At 37.9% G+C, this 21,252-nt stretch overlaps 1 pseudogene; it reads right to left on the bottom strand.

The window, feature by feature from the left end:
- LOC149144755 (NAC domain-containing protein 75-like) overlaps positions 1-17,707 on the bottom strand; it is a 124,074-nt pseudogene extending 106,367 nt beyond the window's left edge.
- Between the last annotated feature and the right edge of the window lie 3,545 nt (positions 17,708-21,252).

Genomic DNA, 21,252 nt, shown 5'->3' with positions numbered 1-21,252 from the left:
CTGCCCTGAGCGCCTTAGAGAGGTTTTCACTCAACGATCTTTTTCAACCTTTTCTCTTTTTTCTTTTTCTTTTTTTTCTTTTTTTTTTTTTTTTTTTTTTCTGAAAAGCAATAGGAGCGCCTCAATGAGGTTTTCACCCCTACTACCTGCCTTGGGCGCCTCAGAGAGGTTTTCACCAAAGGATCTTTATTTCTTTTTTCTTTTTTTTCTTTTTTTTCTTTTGTTTTTTTTTTCAGATATTCTTTCAGGGTGTGCCAGAGGCAGAGGCAGAACCCTTCTCTACGACCAATACAGATTTCTCCATAGTTTTGATAAACTCTTGTCTTGAGAGAGGTCTCTTGTAGATCTTCAATCGATGCCCATTGACAAGCATGGGAATGGCTTCCTCATCAATGGTTCGAATGAGGACAGATCCATTGTCATGGCATTTCTCCACTGTATATGGTCCTAGCCATCTGGTTCTGAGCTTCCCCTTGAAATCTTTGTATCTGGAATCATACAACAAAGCCCAATCTCCCAGCTGAAATTGCTTGTCATGGAGATGTTGGTCATGCCACACCTTCCTCTGAAGTTGAACCACTTCTGAGTGAAGGAGGGCCTACATGCGGTGCTCGTCCAGGCCATTCCGCTGCAGCAGCCTCTCTTGTTGTGCATGGATGAGATCTAGGTCCAGCTGAGCTGCCATCCTCAAGGTGTTGCTTTCAAACTCAATGGATAACAAAGCTTTCTTCCCATAGACCAGCTCATATGGTGTGAAACCGGTGGTGGTCTTCCAAGTGGTGTTGTAGGCCCATGTGGCTTCTACCAGGCCCACAAAGTCCATGCCCCACTTCTCAAATGGCTCAAGAGTCACTTGAGGTTGGAGAGGCATCTCATCCCTTTGGGTCGGTTTCCCCATTCTTTGGCATTGGTCACACTGACTGACATATCTTCTAACATCTTGATGAAGTGTGGGCCAATAGTTGCCTGCCTGCAGGATCTTGAAGGCAGTTCTCTTTGCTGCAAAATTCCCTCCACAAGGCCCATCATGACAAGTGAGGAGGATATCAAAGACTTCCTCCTCCCTTACACAACACCTTAAGATCTGATCGGGGCCAAGCTTGAACAGATTGCCCCGATCCAAATGAATGAGGCACTTTTTCTGATGATTCTGCTCTTCTCTCTGGAAGATAGGTGTGGAGGGAACTGTGCTGAAACAAGATAGTTTGCTATATCAGCAAACCATGGAGAGAGTACTGAAATAGCAAACAGATGTTCATCAGGCATCTGATCGTCCACTATTCCATCCTCATCTGCAGACAAATCCAATCTAGATAAAAAGTCAGCAACAACATTTTCTCTACCTGGTTTATCAACAATGGTTAGATCAAACTGCTGCAATAAAAGTAACCATCTAATAATACGAGCATTCACATATGGTTTATTCATCAAATATCTAATAGCAGCATGGTCAGTATGTGCAAAGGTCTGGTAACCAGTAATATAATGTCGGAACTTGTTCATTGCATGGACCACAGCCAAGAATTCTTTCTCGGTTATAGTGTAATTCAGCTCAGCTTTGGACAAGTTTTTGCTAACAAAGTAAATGTCATATGGAAGTTTCTGCTCAACTTGTCCTAAAGCTGCACCTATGGCTTTGTTCGAGGCATCAGTGTGGATGTGGAAAGGTAGGGCCCAGTTTGGACCTCTCAGGATTGGGGCTGACACCAACTTGTCCTTCAATTCATTTAAAGCCCTCTGACAATCGTCAGTCCATTTAAACTCCACATCTTTTGCCAACAGACCAAACAATGGCGAGGCTAGCTTGCTGAAATCTTTAATGAATCTCCGGTAGTATCCTGCTAATCCCAAGAAACTCCGGACATCCCTTACCTTTTGAGGAGGTGGAACCCTCTTGATGAGAGCAATTTTGTTAGGATCCACCTGCAATCCTTGGGAAGAAATGGTATGGCCTAGCACGGTCCCCTCAGTCATTAGGAATTCACATTTTTCAGGACTAAGGGACAAGTTCATCTCGGTGCATTTGGTTAGGACTTTCCCCAGGTTGGACAATGCTTCCTGGAAGTTGGCCCCATAAGGAGTAAATTCATCCATCTATATTTCCACTGCATCATGGACCAACTCCGAGAAGATGCTCAAGACAACTCTCTGAAAGGTAGCAGGAGCATTGCATAGCCCAAAGGGAAGGACTCGATAGGTAAAGGTACCCCAAGGACAAGTGAAGGTGGTCTTATCTTGGTCTTCCGAGCTGATTTGGATTTGATTGTACCCGCTAAACCCATCCAGGAAAGAGAAGAACTTCTTTCTTGCCAGTCCATCCAACACTTGATCTATGAAAGGTAGAGGGAAATGGTCCTTCTTGGTAGCTTTGTTCAGTTCTCGGTAGTCCACACAAATTCTCCATTTCCCATTTTTCTTGGGAACCAACACTAGAGGGGACACCCATTCACTATCTGAGATGGGGTAGATGAATCCGGCATCCAACAGTTTCTGCAATTCTTCCTTGACAATGTCTTTAAGGGCTGAATTCATTCTCCTCTGAGGTTGCCTAACTGGTTTACAATCGTCTTTGATGTATATATGATGGGTACAGACCAAAGGATGGACTCCTTTCATTTCCTTATAGCTCCAAGCAAAAGCATCTAGGTGGTTGGCCAACAGACTACACAACTCCTTTTCCTGGGAAGGAGATAGGGAGGAGCTGATCTTCAATGCTTTCTCAGGGCCGAACTCCAATTCTTGACTCTGGGAGTAACAGGGTTGGTTGTACAGAGATCCACTAAGGTGCTAGCTTGGGCATCCTCCACCAATTCCTCTAAGGGTAGAGCACTGGAAGGTGGATTCTGGATCAAGGTCTCGATCAAGTCATCCTCGGTTGGGGGGTCTTTTCTAGCGGTATCTAAGGTGCACAGAGGTGTTGATTACACCTCGTCTTCTTCTCCTTGTTCCAACCAGAGTGGTAAATCATGCTCTAAAGAAGGTTGGGCAGGAGGGTATAGGACTAGCTGCTTGGACATGGGACCATTTTTGATAGTCATGTTTCCTGTCCGACAACTTATGTAAGCATCTACAGTAGCTAACCCAGGCCTTCCCAAAATGAGAGGATATCCAGTAAGCTTAGCCTTTGGTTTCAGAACCAGGAAGACTGCAGGGTATTCCCAAGAATCAATGGAGACCATGACATCCTCCACAATCCCTTCGGGAGTCACGGTGGAGCGATCTGCTAATTGTAGTACTGTCGAGGTCTTCCTCAAGGAACCCTGAAGATTGAGTTTAAGCATGGTATCCCTGGTCATCACATTGATGGCCGCCCCCAGATCAATCAAGGTGTGGGGGATAATGGTGCCATTGATGTGAACATCTACTACAGGACTTCCGGGATCTAGGTACTTTGGGCAGATGACTTGTCCTAGCATAAGGTCAGACAGTTGTCCTATGACATTGATAGTTGAGGCATATTTCTTTCGTCTGCCTGGGTGTTTGAAACACTTCTCCTTAACCAGCTTGTTATATATTGGCACATCTTTGATGGCTTGGAGAAGTGGGATTTTTACACACAACTGCTTGAGCTCACCCAAAAGCTCATCTTCTTCTCGGTTAGGTTGTGTGGTGGCTGTTAGTCTCTCAGGAAAGGGTGGAATAGCCTTTCGTTCACTTTCCTGTTTATCTTCCTCATCCTCTGGGGGAGGAGGTTGGCGATCTGGTAGAGTCTTTCCAGATCGAAGGTTGATCTCCTGGATCTCCACAGCATAGGTAGGGCATGAGGTTTCCCCAGTGTATACCTGTTGGGCCTGTCTATTGTTGGGGTTCGGGTTCGGTTGAGCAGGCATTTGAGGTTGCCTTGGAGGAGCAGGAGGTAATGGTTGAGGTTGAACTGGTGGTGGAGGAAAAATGGCAGGAGGAGTGTTGTATTGCGGCCTCCACCCCGACTGAGGTGCATTCCATTGAGGCTGTGGCTGGGTATGTGAGTGATATGGGTGAGAAGTAGGTTGAGTGGGGTACTGAGGTGGATAAGACCATGGAGGAGGCATGGAGCATGAAGGATGAGCAGGGGGACCCCAGGAAGGCATAGGAGTTGACCGGTTGGGGTTGTAATAAGCTTGAGACGCCCCTTGCATCCCCTACTGATAAGGTCTAGATCCTTGTGGCCTCCTTTGGTTGAGGTAAGAGAGAGGCTCTGTGGGAGCTTCGGTCCCTTGGTACATGGCTTTAAACCCAGGTAAGGTTGGACACTGATTTGTGGGATGGTCCTCCTCACAAACGAAACACACTTCAACCGAATGCAATGGACATTCGTTCTTAGGGTGCCTCCTTGTGCACCTAGGACAGAAGACAGCCAAGGCTCTCTCAGCCTCTTCTTTCTTTTGCTGAATCCTGAATGTATCAAGCTGCATGGCAATGGTTTGTCTCACCTCACTCTTAAGATCTTCTAATTGGTTTGCAAGCTCATGTTTGGAGAAAGGGACACTAGTTGAGAGGTGGTTTCCTCTACCTCGTTTCTGAGCTGCCCTGGAGTGGTTTCTAAACACAGTCTTGATGTCCTCATAAGGCAATTGGTAAATGTCCCCCCCAGCTAACATGTGAAGGGTATCTAGGAGGTCTTCAGGGACTCCTCGGAGTAGGACCAACTTGAGGGATTCAGGGTCAAGTGTGCACCTGGCCCGCTTATAGCTTAGTTGGAACCTCTCCTCATAATCCTCTAAGGACTCATCATTTCCCATGGACATCCGAAAGATTTCCCCCTTTGTTTCCTTGGACCTACAGTAATCCTGGTACTTGGTGTTGAAAGCTTGCTGCATCTGAGCCCAAGTAGTGATACTATTCCCAGGCAAACCCATGAACCAGCGTAGTGCTACATCCTTGAGAGTGGAAGGGAAAAGTTTCAACTTTTGCTCATATTCAGTATAGTAATAGGTTCTACAAAGGACAGCAAACTCAAACAGGAAGGTATCTGGATCTTCAGTTGTGAACCCATGAAAGTGAGGTAAGGCGGAGGGGCTAATGTTTTTCATTTTCATCTCTCCATTGGTCTCTCGGATGGGGAAGGCACCTTCTATTCTCTCATCTTCTCTTCTATTATCAGCCATAGCTTCAAATGGAGTAGTCTCTAACTCTTCTTCTACTATAGGATCTTTGGATATCTCAGGATGTTCACCTATAGGTTCTTCTGGGTCACTGTCACCAAAGAGGAGAGAAGGGTGACTCAGTGATGTGGTGGGGGTGATTGGTAGGAATTTGCCTGATCTATCTCGGTTCCTACGAGGCATGAAATGGAAAAGACTTTGTTTTTTTCTCTTTGATTGCTTTTGATTTTCTTTTCTTTTGGTACCTGCAAAACTGAGACAGATTGATCTGCAACTATCTATGAAAGATGAAAAATTAACTGAAAGCAGGAAAGGACTAATCTACTTTTCTCAAATGAAATTGCAGGAATGGAAATGCTAGTCTACGCTTGCAGAAAGGAAATGCTAATCTATGAAAGCAGGAAATGCTAATCTATGAAAGTAGGAAATGCTATGCTACTTTTGCAGAATGGAAATGAAGTAAACTACTTAGCAGAAGATAAGAGTAAGAAAGTAGAAGAAAAGCAACAATTGCTAATACTCTTACGCTTCCCCGGCAACGGCGCCAAAAAGGTGGTGAGCTCCAGTATTGTAGCAATAATGCTACAACTCCTGGGGCTTCCTGTCTCTTAATTTTATCAACCCGGTAGTTCGTACAAACTTGGAAGCGACGGTGCTGTATGCACAAGTACTAGCTCTTGTCACTGCTGTCACTTGGTCAGCTGGCACAAGTCCTCTAGGGCTCAAGCCAACTTCTACAGGCTCTCAGAAGAAGCTTGTTAAATGATGGACGAAAGCTAGCTCAAAGAAGACTAATATACTTGGAAAAAATGAACTGAAAGCAAATCAAAACATGGAAACCCTAGCAAACCCTAATTTAACTAGTCTAACCTCTATGATGCAAAGAATGTGAAGGAAACTTCTACCAATGATGCCATTACTTCTAATAAGTGAAAATGCATGAATCTAATCTACTTGCATCTTAAAAGACATGTTTTTGTATTTTTTCGTTAAGTGGATGGAGTGATTGTGATTTTGTGCTTATTAGGGTTTGGTTGTGCAGATGTGATGCGGAAGGAAGGAAAGCTTGGGAAAGGTTGGGGAGGCTAGGAGAGCTCCCCAGAGATCCTTAGCATCAGTCCACAGAGGTTCCTCCCGTTCAGAGGCTCAGCAACCGAGTGAGTGGCCTCCTACAGGATGTCTACAGGGGATTCTACAGGAAACACAGGGGTTTCTACAGGAAGTCTACAAATTGCTACAAGATGACCTACCGTGGGTGTTTGAAGTGATGGTGGAGTGATGGAATGGTAGGGGGAGATGTGCAAGGTAGGAATAAAGCTGGTGATGGCTCAGGAGTGGAGAATTAGGATGGAGAACGAGTGTATGAAGTGGGTTGATGGATGGAAGGTTATAACAACGAAATGTCTAAAGAATGAAGTTACGTGAGGAGTGGAGGAGTTTGGGAGATAACAGAGCAGAGCAGAGGTCAAGGATGTGGTTCTATGCATGATCAAGACGAAGAAGAAGGTAATAGAATGATGAAGAGCAGTGTAAATAAAAAAAATGGCTTATGACTGTCACCAAGATGAAAATTCATTAACCTATGCTACCTGTGCTATGAACTCAATGAACAACAATATAAAGCGTGTAGAGGAATGTGCATGAAGCAGTGATGAAAGTGTATGGTGCAAGAGTGAAGTGCATGGAAAGATCTATCATAAACGAGACTATGTTGCAGCATGTATAAAGTGAAGAACTGCATATTTTTGTGGTTGATATAGGCTGCACTCCAATCTCCAAACAGAGATGGCAGTCGAGACTTCCTCAACCTTTTTTCCTTGGAGCTCCAAGAGATTATATCTATCCTCCGATCAAACTTAAGCAACTGAAAGCAAATCACCATAGACTAGTCCTATCTATGCTCATGAAAACGACTAAATTACCAAACTATGAATTCGAATTGCACGTGAAAATAAACAAACTCAAAGTGCTGGAACAAAATGCAAACACATTACAACACTGAGGAGATCTATTGCTCTCAGGTTGGGCCCTAACCTGAGAGCTATAGCTCCTTGAGAAAACTCAGAACTAGATCAAAATCTGCCTTCTTTATTCATAATTTGATGTCATGCCAAATTGGCTTATAAAAAGGAACAAAGACTAAGCTCTAGCTCGTACTTTCCAATTACAAGAGTAATGCCAAGGTTCAAAAAGCTTCTCTGCAAGGCTACGGCCTCAGTATTTATGCAAAAACGATCATCCAACAGATGTCCTTGATTTTAGGAGCTCGGCTGTCCAACTAAAGTTTAACTGCTGATCCTGTAGGACAGCCATAACTATTGTTCCTGTAGAACAGTTATAACTGTTGTTCCTATAGAACAGCTGGCTGCTTCTAAGCTCAGTGGGGAGATGGATTGGAGCTCGGAGTTCTTGGTGGGAATCACGAGGAAGGTCCCCAAGACCGTGGACATCCTCTCCTAAAAACCAGTAGTGCCACCTCATTGTCTCCTTTTTCGTTGTCTTTTTCTCCCTTTTAATGCCAAAAACCTGAAACCATCATGCATTAGTCACGTAGATAAAATGTCTACCCTTCTTCCTACAAACAACATGAATAAACTAAGAAATGCATGCATAAGCAGTAAAAATTGAATGGTTTGAGCAAAGCAGGTAGGCCAAATGAGCCCAAATTATACCAAAAATTGGGGCTCGTCAGCGATAACCCAAGGCCAAAGGGAGATGCATGACCATCCAACCTTACCTGCCATGCCAGGTATATTTGACACTCTTTCATTGTGGATGCACATATACCTTGATGCTCTAGAAAATTTCTTTGCGATAACGTTTGAAATTTTTCTAGGTAACTATAGAATAAGTGGAGAAGCATCATCTTCTACCATGACTGATCATCTATGGAAGGACTTCAACTCTAGTGGGAATCAATGAGGTATGCACAAAGAATATATAAGCTAGGTTATTATGGCGTCGTCAGGTGGCCCTTTATCATATGATAAGTATATTTATGTTTTCCCATTGTTATGTTGTTATAAAAATACCTTTTTCATAATCTGTTCATGGACATAATCTGTTCTCTTAAAGTTCATGAAACTTTGTGCTCTGACATGGAATGTTGGGTTGTTTCAGAAGGCTCTAGGTACATTGAGAACATGGGTGCCTGCAAAATTTGAGGAAAGTTTGAGCCTTCATCAGTGCAATATTAAAAATATGGGTGCCTGATGAGCACCGAGGAATGTTTGAGCCCTCATCAATGCAAAAGTAAAAGTTCAATTAGATGCCACTACTCTCCTGAAGTTTCATGAAATTTTGAACTTTGACATGGAATGTCGAGTTAATTCACATGGCTTTGTAATTGTTCAACAAATTGAATTGTTGGTTCTTTTTACTGCAATGTTTCTGTATTTTCTCACGTAATTGGTCTAATACTGCAGACTAAGCTGTAACAATGTTGTATACACACCACAATTTGGGAATGAATTAGTGTTTTGGACATCAATCTAAATTGTTCTTCAAATATATTCTCAAATGTTAGATCTGTTATATGATCAAAACAAATCTAATTTTATTTACGGTGTTCATATTTAAGAAAGAAGCTCTTGGGTTCATAGCATCTTGACGTGCAGTTTTCTGAACCTGTTGCTTTTGAACCAAGTCAACCTGAAACATGCATTCTTAGTTATTCTAATGCTTCAATTATGAACTCTGTTACCAACTGCACAACCAACTTTTCCATGAGTTCTAAAAACATGAAGCAAACAAGACACAAATCAAACCCCTTATTTGGAATTGAAGCCTGATTTGGTATTTTTGAAGAAGGAGTGTTTAATTTAAACTGTCCTAGAATCGTTCTCATCACCAATGCTGGATTGTGAGTTGCTGGCAAGTTTGGAAGTGAGGAATAGGGCATGTGTCTTTGTTGCAGAACCTGGTGGTGCATTTATATATCAGACACCCATATAGCAGTTGTACCTACTGTCAATAAGTTTGTTTTCAAGGAGCTGAACAACAACTGTGATTAATGCCTGCTTTCACCCTCTAAGAGAAAGCATTTCAAGATTTAGCTTCTAGTTGTATTACATATGAGATTTCTCACAACTTGGTAGTTCTTATTTACCAAATAGAAAGCACTGTGCTGATGAATTTTCCTGGCAGAGATTAATGAAAGCTTTGTACCATTTTTCTGGGCTATCTATATGTAAGTCGTTTCTCTTATAAATATTGGTAGTTAAGATATGTTAAAATATCAATTTTTCACTTGATTCTGTTAATGCTGGTCTTTTAGATTAAAGTCAAGCGAGTTTAACTGAAAAAATTGCTCAATTCAACTCTCTTCAAGTAGTTCTTGTGGTGTTTTAAGAAACTTATTTGCCCAATTCCCGTGGTGCTTAAGAAACTTATTTGCCCTTGCTCTGATTTTTTTTTGCTCTGTAGTAAATGTACTGTAATTTAATTTTCTGCAGTAAATGTATTGTAATTTAATCTGACATATCACTCTCTGCCTTATGTGGGTAGTTGGAGATTTGATTTTGATTTTTCCATCTTTTGTTTAAAAACATGTCCATAGGTAAGAGGTTCATACCATACTTCATATATGTTTGATTGCTTGTGTTAGGAAGTTTGCTATCCTGGATCTACTTCCCATGTTTTATGTTTAATTCACAAGACTCTCAAGTTTCTATTAAAACTGGCTTACAACTTTTTCAAGTTTTTACTAAAATTGCCTCTTTGTTTCTAAACCAAGGCCTGTTTGCAGTAAAGCTAAGTAAAGGCTTATAGGCTTATGGGGATTTTGACTTTTGATGCTATTGGATTACTTATTTTCATCTAAGGATAACAAAATGGAGCAATTGATCCTATTGAGACAGACACTGGTTTCTGTTTTTAGAAGGTTCTATTAAAATTGGCTCACGTCTCTTTCATGTATCTACTAAAATTGGTTCGTTGCTTTTAATGCAAGATCTCTTTGCAGTAAAGCTAAGTAAAGGCTTATGGAGAATTTGACTTAAGGTCCTGTTGGGTTACTTATTTTCATCTAAGAAGGACAAGAGAAAGGAGCAATTTTTTCTTTTCATTCCCATCAATTACCATAGCATCGTTTAAATTCAGTGATCTTGGCATCAATGCAATGCATATTCAGCATGTTAATCCGGATAAAGAAGCACATTATCTTTTGAAATGGATGAAATATGTTATTAATTTATTAATATTAATGTATATTTATTTTGATTTTTAATTTATTAAACATGGAGAAGATTAAAACCATGGAAGCTTTAGATTTGAGCAGAATTAAAAAAAATGGAAATTTCAGAGTTGAGTAGAATTAGGGAAAATGTAAAGTTTAGAATTAAGTTGAATTTATGTTCATTTTTTAAGCTACACTTACAGGATTTTGAACCAGCGATCTTCACATAAAAAGGATTTGGAATCAGCGATCTTCACATAAGAAGTGCCTTAAAACAATGAGCTTTATCATGGACTCTTCTAAGCCCATGGATTAAATTAAATTAATGTTAATTTATTTTATATTTTATATTATTTTTTAAATATTAAATAATATAACCAGTTTCAGGCTACCTCTAGAATTTGGCTTACCTGAAATTGTTGATATCACAATTTTTTTTCTTTAAACTGTGATTTCAACAATCTAGGTTGATTGAGAGAACCTGTTACACTCTAATATTGCAACTTCGGGTACTTGAGATTCCGAGATTTGATTTGTGGACAATAGATATAAACAAGAAAGATTGTATGAGTGCCCTTTATGAACAAGTATGTCACTTGTTTATGTACAATATCTCATCACATGCATTGTAAAAGCAGTTAATTTCATTTTATAAATAATAAAACTGAGAAATAAGATTTTGCAAGTAATCACGAGGGTCAATTGAGTTTATTTCTAGTGTTTAAAAAGAATGATTGCTATCTTTGCTACTCAAATTTAATTGTCATTATATAATGACTTTAAATCTTGTTATACGGTCTTGAACCCTAAAAAAATCCATGAAATGCTTGATTTACATTAAAAAAAACAAATACTCATATAGATTGAACAGATAAATTGGCAAAATGCAACTTTACTTTCGAACTATCTCTCAAAGTCTTCCAAAAACAGATATTGTCTAGTTAGTTATGTAAACTCGAAGAGAAAAAAATTGAAACTAGTTTCAAGAGAAATATGTGTTATTAAGAATAAATTGCTTATACACATAGTAAAGTAACCTTTCGTCATTGATCAATGACCAACGAACAAATCACATAGCATATCAATATCTCTCCAGAAACAAAGATCTGAGAAGGTGTTTGGAAGGATCAAACAACACCATAATGTATTAATGATAATCACAAAACCATGAACCAGTTACTTTTCTCAAAATATATTTGTCCATGTACATGGAATATATTACATTTGTCCATAAATTTGTCTCCCATACAAAAAACTATAATCGTTGCATGTTGGGAAAAATAAAACATTGATAGGTTCTTCTTTAGTGAAAGAACCATGCTATGATAGACACCAGAAAAATGATAACAACAACCCATTCGCACAATGGGGATCTATATTGATGGTGATCAATGATTTCTGTTGCAGTGGATGGTGATCCTACGTCATATTTGGCATCTACATATGTGCTTAAAAATGCTCTGGACATTATATCAATGGACATATTTTCAATATCTGCAGAGTGATTGATGGTAAAATGTTGAAATTGACAACTCCAATTTATTGTTTCCTTATGAATAGGTTTTAAATTGTCCTTCCAAACCCGATAGATGCCTTTCATCTGATTACATATCAACTCCGAGTTGGTGAAGACTTCAATATCATTGACATCATGTTGTTTTTCCTCTTTTAACCCTTCAACAAGGGCAATGTAATATTCCTCATTGTTTTTCGTCATTCGAGGCACTTCTCTCTTTCCATGAAATAAATGATTTGTTGCCATATTGTAAAGGACGAATTTAATAATTGCTCGACCTGGATTTGGAAAGCAAGACACTTCAATGCATAAACGCCACTTTTGCACCATCTTTTACACTTCAAAACCCTGAAAAATAATGATAACAATAAATTCATGTTAAACAAGTAGACAATTATCTATTTCCTAATACTCAACATGTTTTTCAATCATATATAATTAAAAAAAAGTAGATAATTTGTGTTCATTTACACTGTAACACTTTCAATACTGGCAACTATTCGGCAAAAAACACATTTAGCAATCACCACTTTATATAGATGGAATGCTCATTATAGGACCTAAATACATCTATGAGTTTTAAAATAAATGATACTCAAGGAAGTGAATATTGTATGTAGTTCCCTTATTTTTGGATGTGTGAATAGGACTAATTTTGATCATAGACTAATTCACATCATTCTTCGGTGTGTTTGTTGATAGTAAGCATAGATTCCCTTATTTTGGGATGTGTGAATATATTAATTCAGATCACAGTGAACATATTGCTTCATTATTCTCAAACATTTCTGTATATTAGTCCCCTCACAAAGGTACCATTACACTAAAGGGGGCAGAATTATAGTGTATTATGGTGTGTCATAAATACCATCCTGTACAACATCATCATTTCCCAACATTCTTATTTTTAAGCAACAGCTAGAGTGTGTACATAAGGTATTCAAGGAGTTGAAGAAATTTTCATCCTTTACAAGCCTAAAACTGCTATCCACCAAGGTTTACAGGTCCCCTGACTCGTTTGCAAGGGTTTTGATTTAAAGATGATTGTTTCTAGGTCGAAATTTAAAACACAGAAAAGTAGGACTTCCTTTAACACATGATGTACTCTGATTTGCATAACAATCACATCTTGTCATGCAATTTGTCAAAAGCTTGGGCTACCATCATCTTTTCACAAAGGAAATCACAAGTTATTCCAATTTATGCAAGCATTGGATCACAAACTGAGCTAGCATATGTTTCTCATTCCAAGGTGATGCATTTTGTTGAAGCAACAGGCAAACATTCTGCCGTATCACAAGTACGAGCCAATGTTCAATAAGCATCCACTTGGTAATTGGAAGAAGATTCCCAACATAGTAGTGGAGCATTAGCTTTCTATTCAAGAATGGCATTAAGGGCATGGTCTAGGTTGAATCTTGGTCTATGCTTCGTATCATTTACACAGTGTGTTCCAATTGAACCTTCTGCATGTGGTTGATAGAAGGTTCAATTGGACAAAATAACCTTGCTCTAAACACAACTATAGAAGCCTGGAGATTGGTATTGGCTGGAAAATTTCAATTGCTTCATTAGTGTTGTGACTTGTACAGGAACATTCCCAACATAATATCTCTAAGAATACTTGGAAACTGCTTCTAGAATTCACTCAACATAAACCCACAAATCTCAAAGGCTATGATCCTCAGGGCAAAATATAAACTCGACTTCATAACAAATATGGAGTGCCTCTGTTAAATATAGCTCGGTCTACTCAATTAGCATTGCAAGCAAGCAGCCAAGCAATGGACCAATGAAGAATGGAGGCCTCGATATTGCCATTTCTAGTTTCTACAAACAACACCAACTTCACATGCCTTCAGAAGAATGGTGAGTATAGAGGTGATCGTAGATAAGTTGCACTTAGAATTCCATTGAACACAAAAACTAAAGCTCAAAGACCAGATTGGCATACTGAACAACAAAGGTACATCTTGTTATTCCATTGCCCACTAACTATTGTGCAAGCTACACTGAAGACAGGTATCTTTGTACAAGACATAGAACAAAGGTGAGAGGTCATATATTATTAATTGAATACACATAGAATTGTATTTCATAAATAGGCCACAGGCAGGAAATAGAGAAATGCATTAACCTTACAGCCACAGACTCAAATTAGTAATGTCGCAAATCCAAAGGAGTAGTTAATGAACATCCCTTGCCTCTCTAGCTACAAAGAGAACATGGAAATAAGTCCTTTATATCACAGGTTAGCTTAGTCAAAACTTCATCCAAGGAGATTGTTTCATGTATATAATTATGTAATCACAAGTCATTTCAGTGCAATTTTGGAGTGAACTTCACTTGTGTTTGCGGTGTTGGTTTGTCCTCACTCAAGGAAGTGAATATTGTATGCAGTTCCCTTATTTTTAGATGTGTGAATAGGAATAATTATGATCATAGACTAATTCACATCATTCTTTGGTGTGTCTGTTGATAGTAAGTACAGATTCCCTTATTTTGGGATGTGTGAATAGATTAATTCAGATCACAGTGAACATATTGCTTCATTATTCTCAAACATTTTTGTATATTAGTCCCCTCACAAAGGTACCATTACACTAAAGGGGGGAGAATTATAGTGTATTATGGTGTGTCATAAATATACTATATTTACTTGCTTAAGTTCTCAAAACTTGCAGATGCAGTTGATTTTCTGTGGGGCATACTGTTCTGTCTTTCCTTTCTAGAGGTAGGTTAAAATGCCAGATAAAGGGAAATACTAGCACAACCACACTAAACGATGGTTTGTGTAGGCAGATAGGAATCGAAGAGACAGTTGACCCAATAGAAATGTACGCTGACTTGCAGAAGATGTAAGCAGTATACTTGAAGTGTTGTGCTACAATTCAAAGTGGTGTTGAACGAAAGCAATTCTGTGAAAAAATCTTACAGCAAGAAAGCACTAAGAAAATGATGAAACCCCTCTGGAAAACTAATTCAGAACACTGACCTGTCTCTACAGCTTGTAAACCAAGGTCCACACTGTCCCTCCAAATATGTAGAATATGCCTCAGACAATGTGAGAAGATACCTTGGTGGTGAGAAATACCTCCACATATACCTCCAATAGTGATTTATACACCAAAATATGCAGAATATCCTCCGAACAGGTGATATCAAAAAAATAAACTAGAACTTCCCCAAAGAACCATAGCTCTCATATCCATGATTTGTACCTTCATCTAGTCAAGCTAGATGAACAAGGTAGTCCTCGGGCAAAGAGAGACAAGGTAAATGGCCTTCAAGACAACGCTCATGCCAATGGATTCACATTCTTATAATTGAATTACTGAGAAAAGGATGCCTCTGAAAATTCATAATGAAACATTCATTTTCAGGTGATAACAACTAAGCTTTGTATGGGGACTGTGCACTCTCATAGGGTGCAAGAAAACTCCAGAATCTCTAATGGTTGTTGATATGCATGATGTGCCTACAAAGGAAAAAGGCTAGAATAGGTGACATGATGGGTCCAATCATTCACATTTCCTGTCACCCCAAGTACAAAATCCAATTCAAATTTATTACCAAAATACATAAGAAACCTCATATCTAGCTTCTCATTCTCAAGAGCCTCTGAAGATAAGGCACAAGTGAGGATGCCACAAGGATTGTAGCATAAATGAAACGTAATGCTTGTAAACATCAAGCTTATTCCTAATACCTAATTTAATGGCAGGAAGATATAATGCCAAGTATAAGAAAAGAGTGAGTGCGGCTATAAAATCAACTCATAAATCATAAGAAATTTCCCCTTGTGTTTGGTAACAAACCAAAATAAGGAAACCTTGAGTTCCCCCAATGTTTACGTTTTAACTTCTGGAAATTTGTTGATGAAGAATAAGGATTGTTGAAGACAGGTTTATATGGCATTTCTCACATCAAAACCTTTGTCAATCTGGACACAAGTTTTGGGGTGCAATTACCTAAATTAATGTTTGGACCCTTTTTAGTTTATTGTTATCTCCGTGATGCCCATAATAATAGCAAGTGTTACCAGTACCACTGTAAGGCAGACCTTAAGCACCATGGAGACACATCATAATATCCTACCTCAAAATGGATGGAACCATGAATAGGGAGGTTGCCTATAGCAGTATGTCTTACCAGTACAGGGCAAGCAGGCACCATGGAGACTGCTTGTTCATGGTTCCAAACTTCCACCCATTTCCAAGCAAGAAATCATTAGGAGAGTGCATGTTGGATAATGGTTTGCCCCACTACATTGGCATAACCCATGATTGAGATTTCGTTACACAAATATCATCACCCTATCATTTTATGATAAATCCATCTAGCACCCTATTCTTTCCCACAACTCCTGTTCTTTTGCCCTGGACTGCATTATTGACTAGAATTCACACAGACCAAGAATGGGCTATGGCAAGTACGAAAGCTCTACATGATCTTGTTACGATGGTCAGGTGATTTATCAGTCATGAAGGTATTGAACAGTGGGCTTAACAGATTATTTCAAAGAACTGCTAGGTGTGAACAGTAGAGGATCCAAATACTGAATTCAGGTAAACCATCCCTGATGACTGATCAGAGTCTAGTTTCACATGATCAATTGGGTCTGATCTACAAACATCATTAAAGTTGCAAAGAATACTTATGAATGTCTACTTGGTGTTAGAAAACAGGGAAGAAATGCAGGCATCTGTTGACGGTCAATGAGCTACTTCCAAGTTCCAGCCCAGGATTGCATAATTTTCTGGTCCAAAAATAATAATATCCAACAAAACAAGTTGGTGACCAACTCTCGAGTATATCAGGAAGGCCAAAATGCTGAGCCTTCCACTTAATTTATTTTTAAGGAACACATAAAATAAGTTGAGTTGTAGCCAAAGCTAACAATTGCTTTTTGAGAAGATTGTGATAGGACATTGAATGGTACTCTAACCTGCTCCAATGTTGGGTTGGGATCAAATGTGTAATATTTGCTTGCTTCTTTGGCATTGTAATTTCTCTCTGAATGGAATGTGTTTTATGTGTTTTTACAGCTAGATAGATGAAGAATCTTCGGACATTAAAAGCTCAGAAATTATGATTTTTTTCACTTCATTAACATTTTTCAGAATTTGACAAAAACAGAGGTTTGAAATTTCACTTCCGTGAATGCGTTTTATGTTTTTCACAGCTAGATCGATGAAAATTCTTAAGACACTGAAGGCTCAGAAATTATTATTCTTTTTGCACTCCATTAACCCTTTCCAGAATTGACAAAATAGATGTTTGGAATTTTATTTCATTGGATGTGTCTCATGTCATAAACTATAACGTTTTCCATAATTGGACAAAACAGGGGTTTGAAACTTTATTTCACTGAAAGCATCTTACGTTTTCTTTACAGCTGGATCGATTAAAATCGTCTGACAGAAACGGCTCAGAAAATATGACTTTTTCCAAATTGGGTAAAATAACAAACTACAACATTTCACTTCATTCAATGTTTGTCTCTGGAGATTCGGCTCTTCATGTAAGTCCATTGCAAAATTATACAGCATCCAATATCAAGTCATGCTCAGCAGGCCATTGTTTTAGCAGAGGATGCTAACAGGTTCACCGAAGAGTACCTGGGTTTGGAGCTGCAGAGCGGAATTGCAGAGCGGCGCTGAGTCGAATTGGAGAGCAAACCGGGGGTGACCATTTTCTCAATTTGAATTTGAACTGGCAATAAAATTGCCGCGAATGCAATTCCAGCTCATCCCCGATCTGTCACATAATGTAAGGCCTCTAGTTGCGATCGGTGATTTTGTCAAAGAATGTGACGATAAAATCATAAATGCCAGGGGAGGGTGGCGGAGAAAGAGGGTGGTAGAACTAGGCGAGGGTGGCGGAGGGGGGAGGGATTGCCGTGGCCGGAGCAGACGATTCCGGCCCCATTCCTCCACCTACTTAGACTACTCCAATTTATTACCGCACCCATGTGTGTCCGATTCCGGAATATTCGGGACTTAAGCTCATAGCTTTAATATACCCAGTAATAATATTATTCTTATAATTGTGAAAATTAATACCTATTTACATTTACCCGCCCTTTAATATAACCAGCACTAATATTATTATTACCCGCCCTTTAATATAACCAGCACTAATATTATTATTGTGATTATAGAGTTTAACTAACTTAGATACTTTTATTGCAATGCATGTCAACGGTTCCATGGCAAAACTAGGAGTGCAACGGGTGCTTTCAGGGGTCTCTGACTATGCATTCGCTGCCCAGAACGCCTGTTACGCAAATGAGATGAATTGCCCTACGCTGGGAATTTTTTTTTTTTAAATAGAACCTTCTTCAACGGCAGTTCGGTATACTTACTATTTCAAAATGAACTGCCTGCTTCAAGTTTCACTGAGAGATCCAGACTCTTTAATAATCACGTTAAATTAAAACTTTTTCAAACACATTTATATTCGAAATCAAAACTCTTAATAATTCTTTAAATATATATTTTTTTAATTTTGCAACTATCGATACCAGAATATATCGACTAAATGAGCAATTCACAACTTGTCGATTTGGATATATATCGACTAAATAAGCAATTCACAACTTGTCGATTTGGATGCAGACTAACATCAGTACGGCCAATTATTTACCGCTGAAATGGTCAAGGTACATATAAACTTACACTTATCTGAGGATGAGGATTGCCTTTGCTTGGTTGTTTAATCTACTTGGCTTCAGTGAAGTTGGGTTACTGGTTCATGTAACCTTTCATTCCAAATAACAGGTCAGTTTAGAGTGGTTGAAAAAGTTTAAGAAAATTAAGAAGTTAATTTTAAGAAAAAAGTTTTTGAAAATGAATGAATTATTGAATTAAAGACTATGTTTTTCAAGTTAAGTATTAAAGAATGAGTTTCAACTTGAAATAGGATTTAGGAACAAATAAATTGAGCCTATCATCAAATAACAGGTCAGTTTAGAGTGGTTGAAAATGTTTAAGAAAATTAAGAAGTTAATTTTAAGAAAAAGGGTTTTTGAAAATTAATGAATTATTGAATTAAAGAGTATGTTTTTCAAGTTAAGTATGAAAGAATGAGTTTCAACATGAAATAGGATTTAGGAACAAATAAATTGAGTCTATCCTCAAATAACAGGTCAGTTTAGAGTGGTTGAAAAAGTTTAAGAAAATTAAAAAGTTAATTTTAAGAAAAAAGGTTTTTGAAAATTAATGAATTATTGAATTAAGAGTATGTTTTTCAAGTTAAGTATGAAAGAATGAGTTTCAACATGAAATAGGATTTAGGAACAAATAAATTGAGCCTATCATCCAATAACAGGTCAGTTTAGAGTGATTGAAAATGTTTAAGAAAATTAAGAAGTTAACTTTAAGAAAAAAGGTTTTTGAAAATTAATGAATTATTGAATTAAAGATTATGTTTTTCAAGTTAAGTATGAAAGAATGATTTTCAACATGGAATGGGATTTAGGAACAAATAAATTGAATCTATCATTTGTGACTTATGCAAGAAGAATAGTGAATCAACTGTTCATTTCTTTCTGGAATATCTATTTGCGATTGAAATATAGTTTTAAGAGGATCACTTATGGATGAGAAATTCTTGATTAAATATTTTCAATCTTAGTTCACTAAGGAATCACTAAAAGCATTATGTCTTACTTATTCAAATATTTAGGCAATTTGGCATATGCACATTGTTAGTCTCTTTGAAGATGCTCCCTAGCTTATATTCAAAGTATTACAATGGTCTAGAACTTATATCTTAATATAAGTCCAAGAGCTCTGTGAATAAAGTGATGTACTGGGGCGTTTTTGAAGGGACTAATCAAGGGAGGTGGGTTTTGTTTTTCATCTCTTAGACTTTCAATATATCTCAAGGAAAGAAAATTTAAGCCTTGGCATTAATAATGAGCTTGAATTCAATGCATTATGTGTTTTTTAAAGTGTGTCATTGACCTACTTCTGTAAGTTAACAATTAAATGCATCATTATTGGTCATGAGGTGTTTAAATTGGGCTTATTTCATATAACACAACAATGAAAGACAATTTCATTAGAATTTTAGAGTATCAAGTTTTAGCACACTTCTCATGAATTAAAGGTTAATGTTGATATTTTATCCAATGATGCATTTCTCATTGGTATAAACATGTTAATTCCATAAGATTTTGATGAGGGAGAATTGCTCCATAGAAGTGAGAGACAATTATAGGATGTATATGTCTCTTCACAGACATGTAATGATTAATATCATACTTTTCTCTAAAGGACATGTTACTATTATTTATTTTTTCAGCCTTGAATATGTTCATTTTATGTATCATTTTTAGTTGGTTTTAGTGTTGTTAAGATGGTGGTCACATTAGACCTATGCCATTGCTATTTAGGGTCATCCTACCTTATAACTTTGGTTATGAACCCTTTTATTACTTTTTGATGGCAGAAAATGCTTTTAAAATATCAAAAATTAAGAATTTTATACACGTTACAATTAAACCCATTTAAAAAAAAACAATTATATCTAAAATCTCACAGCTTGTAGATGGGTACACTCTTAAAGTCACTCCATGATGTAAAGGTCACATGTTTGAAATTTTGTGGGCAAAAATCTATCCATGTTAAGGGTTGGTGTGGCCCAAATAGAGTGCCATCCAGGTGATTTTGATGGCTTAAATGTCCTTAGGACTTGGTTTCTCAAGCCATAGGTCAACCATCATCTAATCTCTAGAGAACTCAGAGAAACATGAAATTAAATATTCAAACCCAAGTGAGTCAAGCCAAAAAAAAATAATATCTTATTAATAATATAAGATTTGTAATTGTAAGAATAATATTTTATACAGTTGATAATTTGTAAATTGCAGCCCTTTTGCTTGCCATTAACCAGCATTGGTCTCGTTTTAACAGTCTTGTGGCATCTTGTTTCGCTTTCGCTGCTCTCATCGTGGGTTGTTTGTATATTTCTCCTTTGTAACAAGCATCTTGTTCTGAGCATGAACTCATATAACTTTATGGGCTAATATTTTGTGCTCTCCTCCATTATTTTGAACAGAGCTGATAGCAGCTGAGATGGTTGGCTATGGATGTTTAAAGGGTTAGCTCAATATTATTGAGCATTTCATTAATTAGCAGCTGAGATGGTTGGCTATGGATGTTTAAAGGGTTAGCTCAATATTATTGAGCATTTCATTAATTAGAATTAGTAAATTAGACAACCAGATTTGTCCAGAGTCCGCAGAATGCCATCCACATCTTTTGAATTTTCTTGAATAGGTTTTATATGAAGCAAAAACAATTAGCTGAAAAGAGGCTATAAGAAATATCGTCCACCAATATCCAAAAGCATCCTTGGATTTTCAAAGAGTTTACAAAAATGCCATCCACCGATACCAAAAGTATCCCTTGGATTTTCAAATAATTTACGGCAACGTCATTCACCAATATCCAAAAGCATCCCTTGGA

Source organism: Pinus tabuliformis, chromosome X (assembly GCF_031772625.1).
Source record: "Pinus tabuliformis cultivar Carrire ecotype Pingquan chromosome X, CPIR1, whole genome shotgun sequence".
NCBI lineage: Eukaryota > Viridiplantae > Streptophyta > Pinopsida > Pinales > Pinaceae > Pinus > Pinus tabuliformis.
This window is presented reverse-complemented; position numbering and strand designations above follow the sequence as displayed.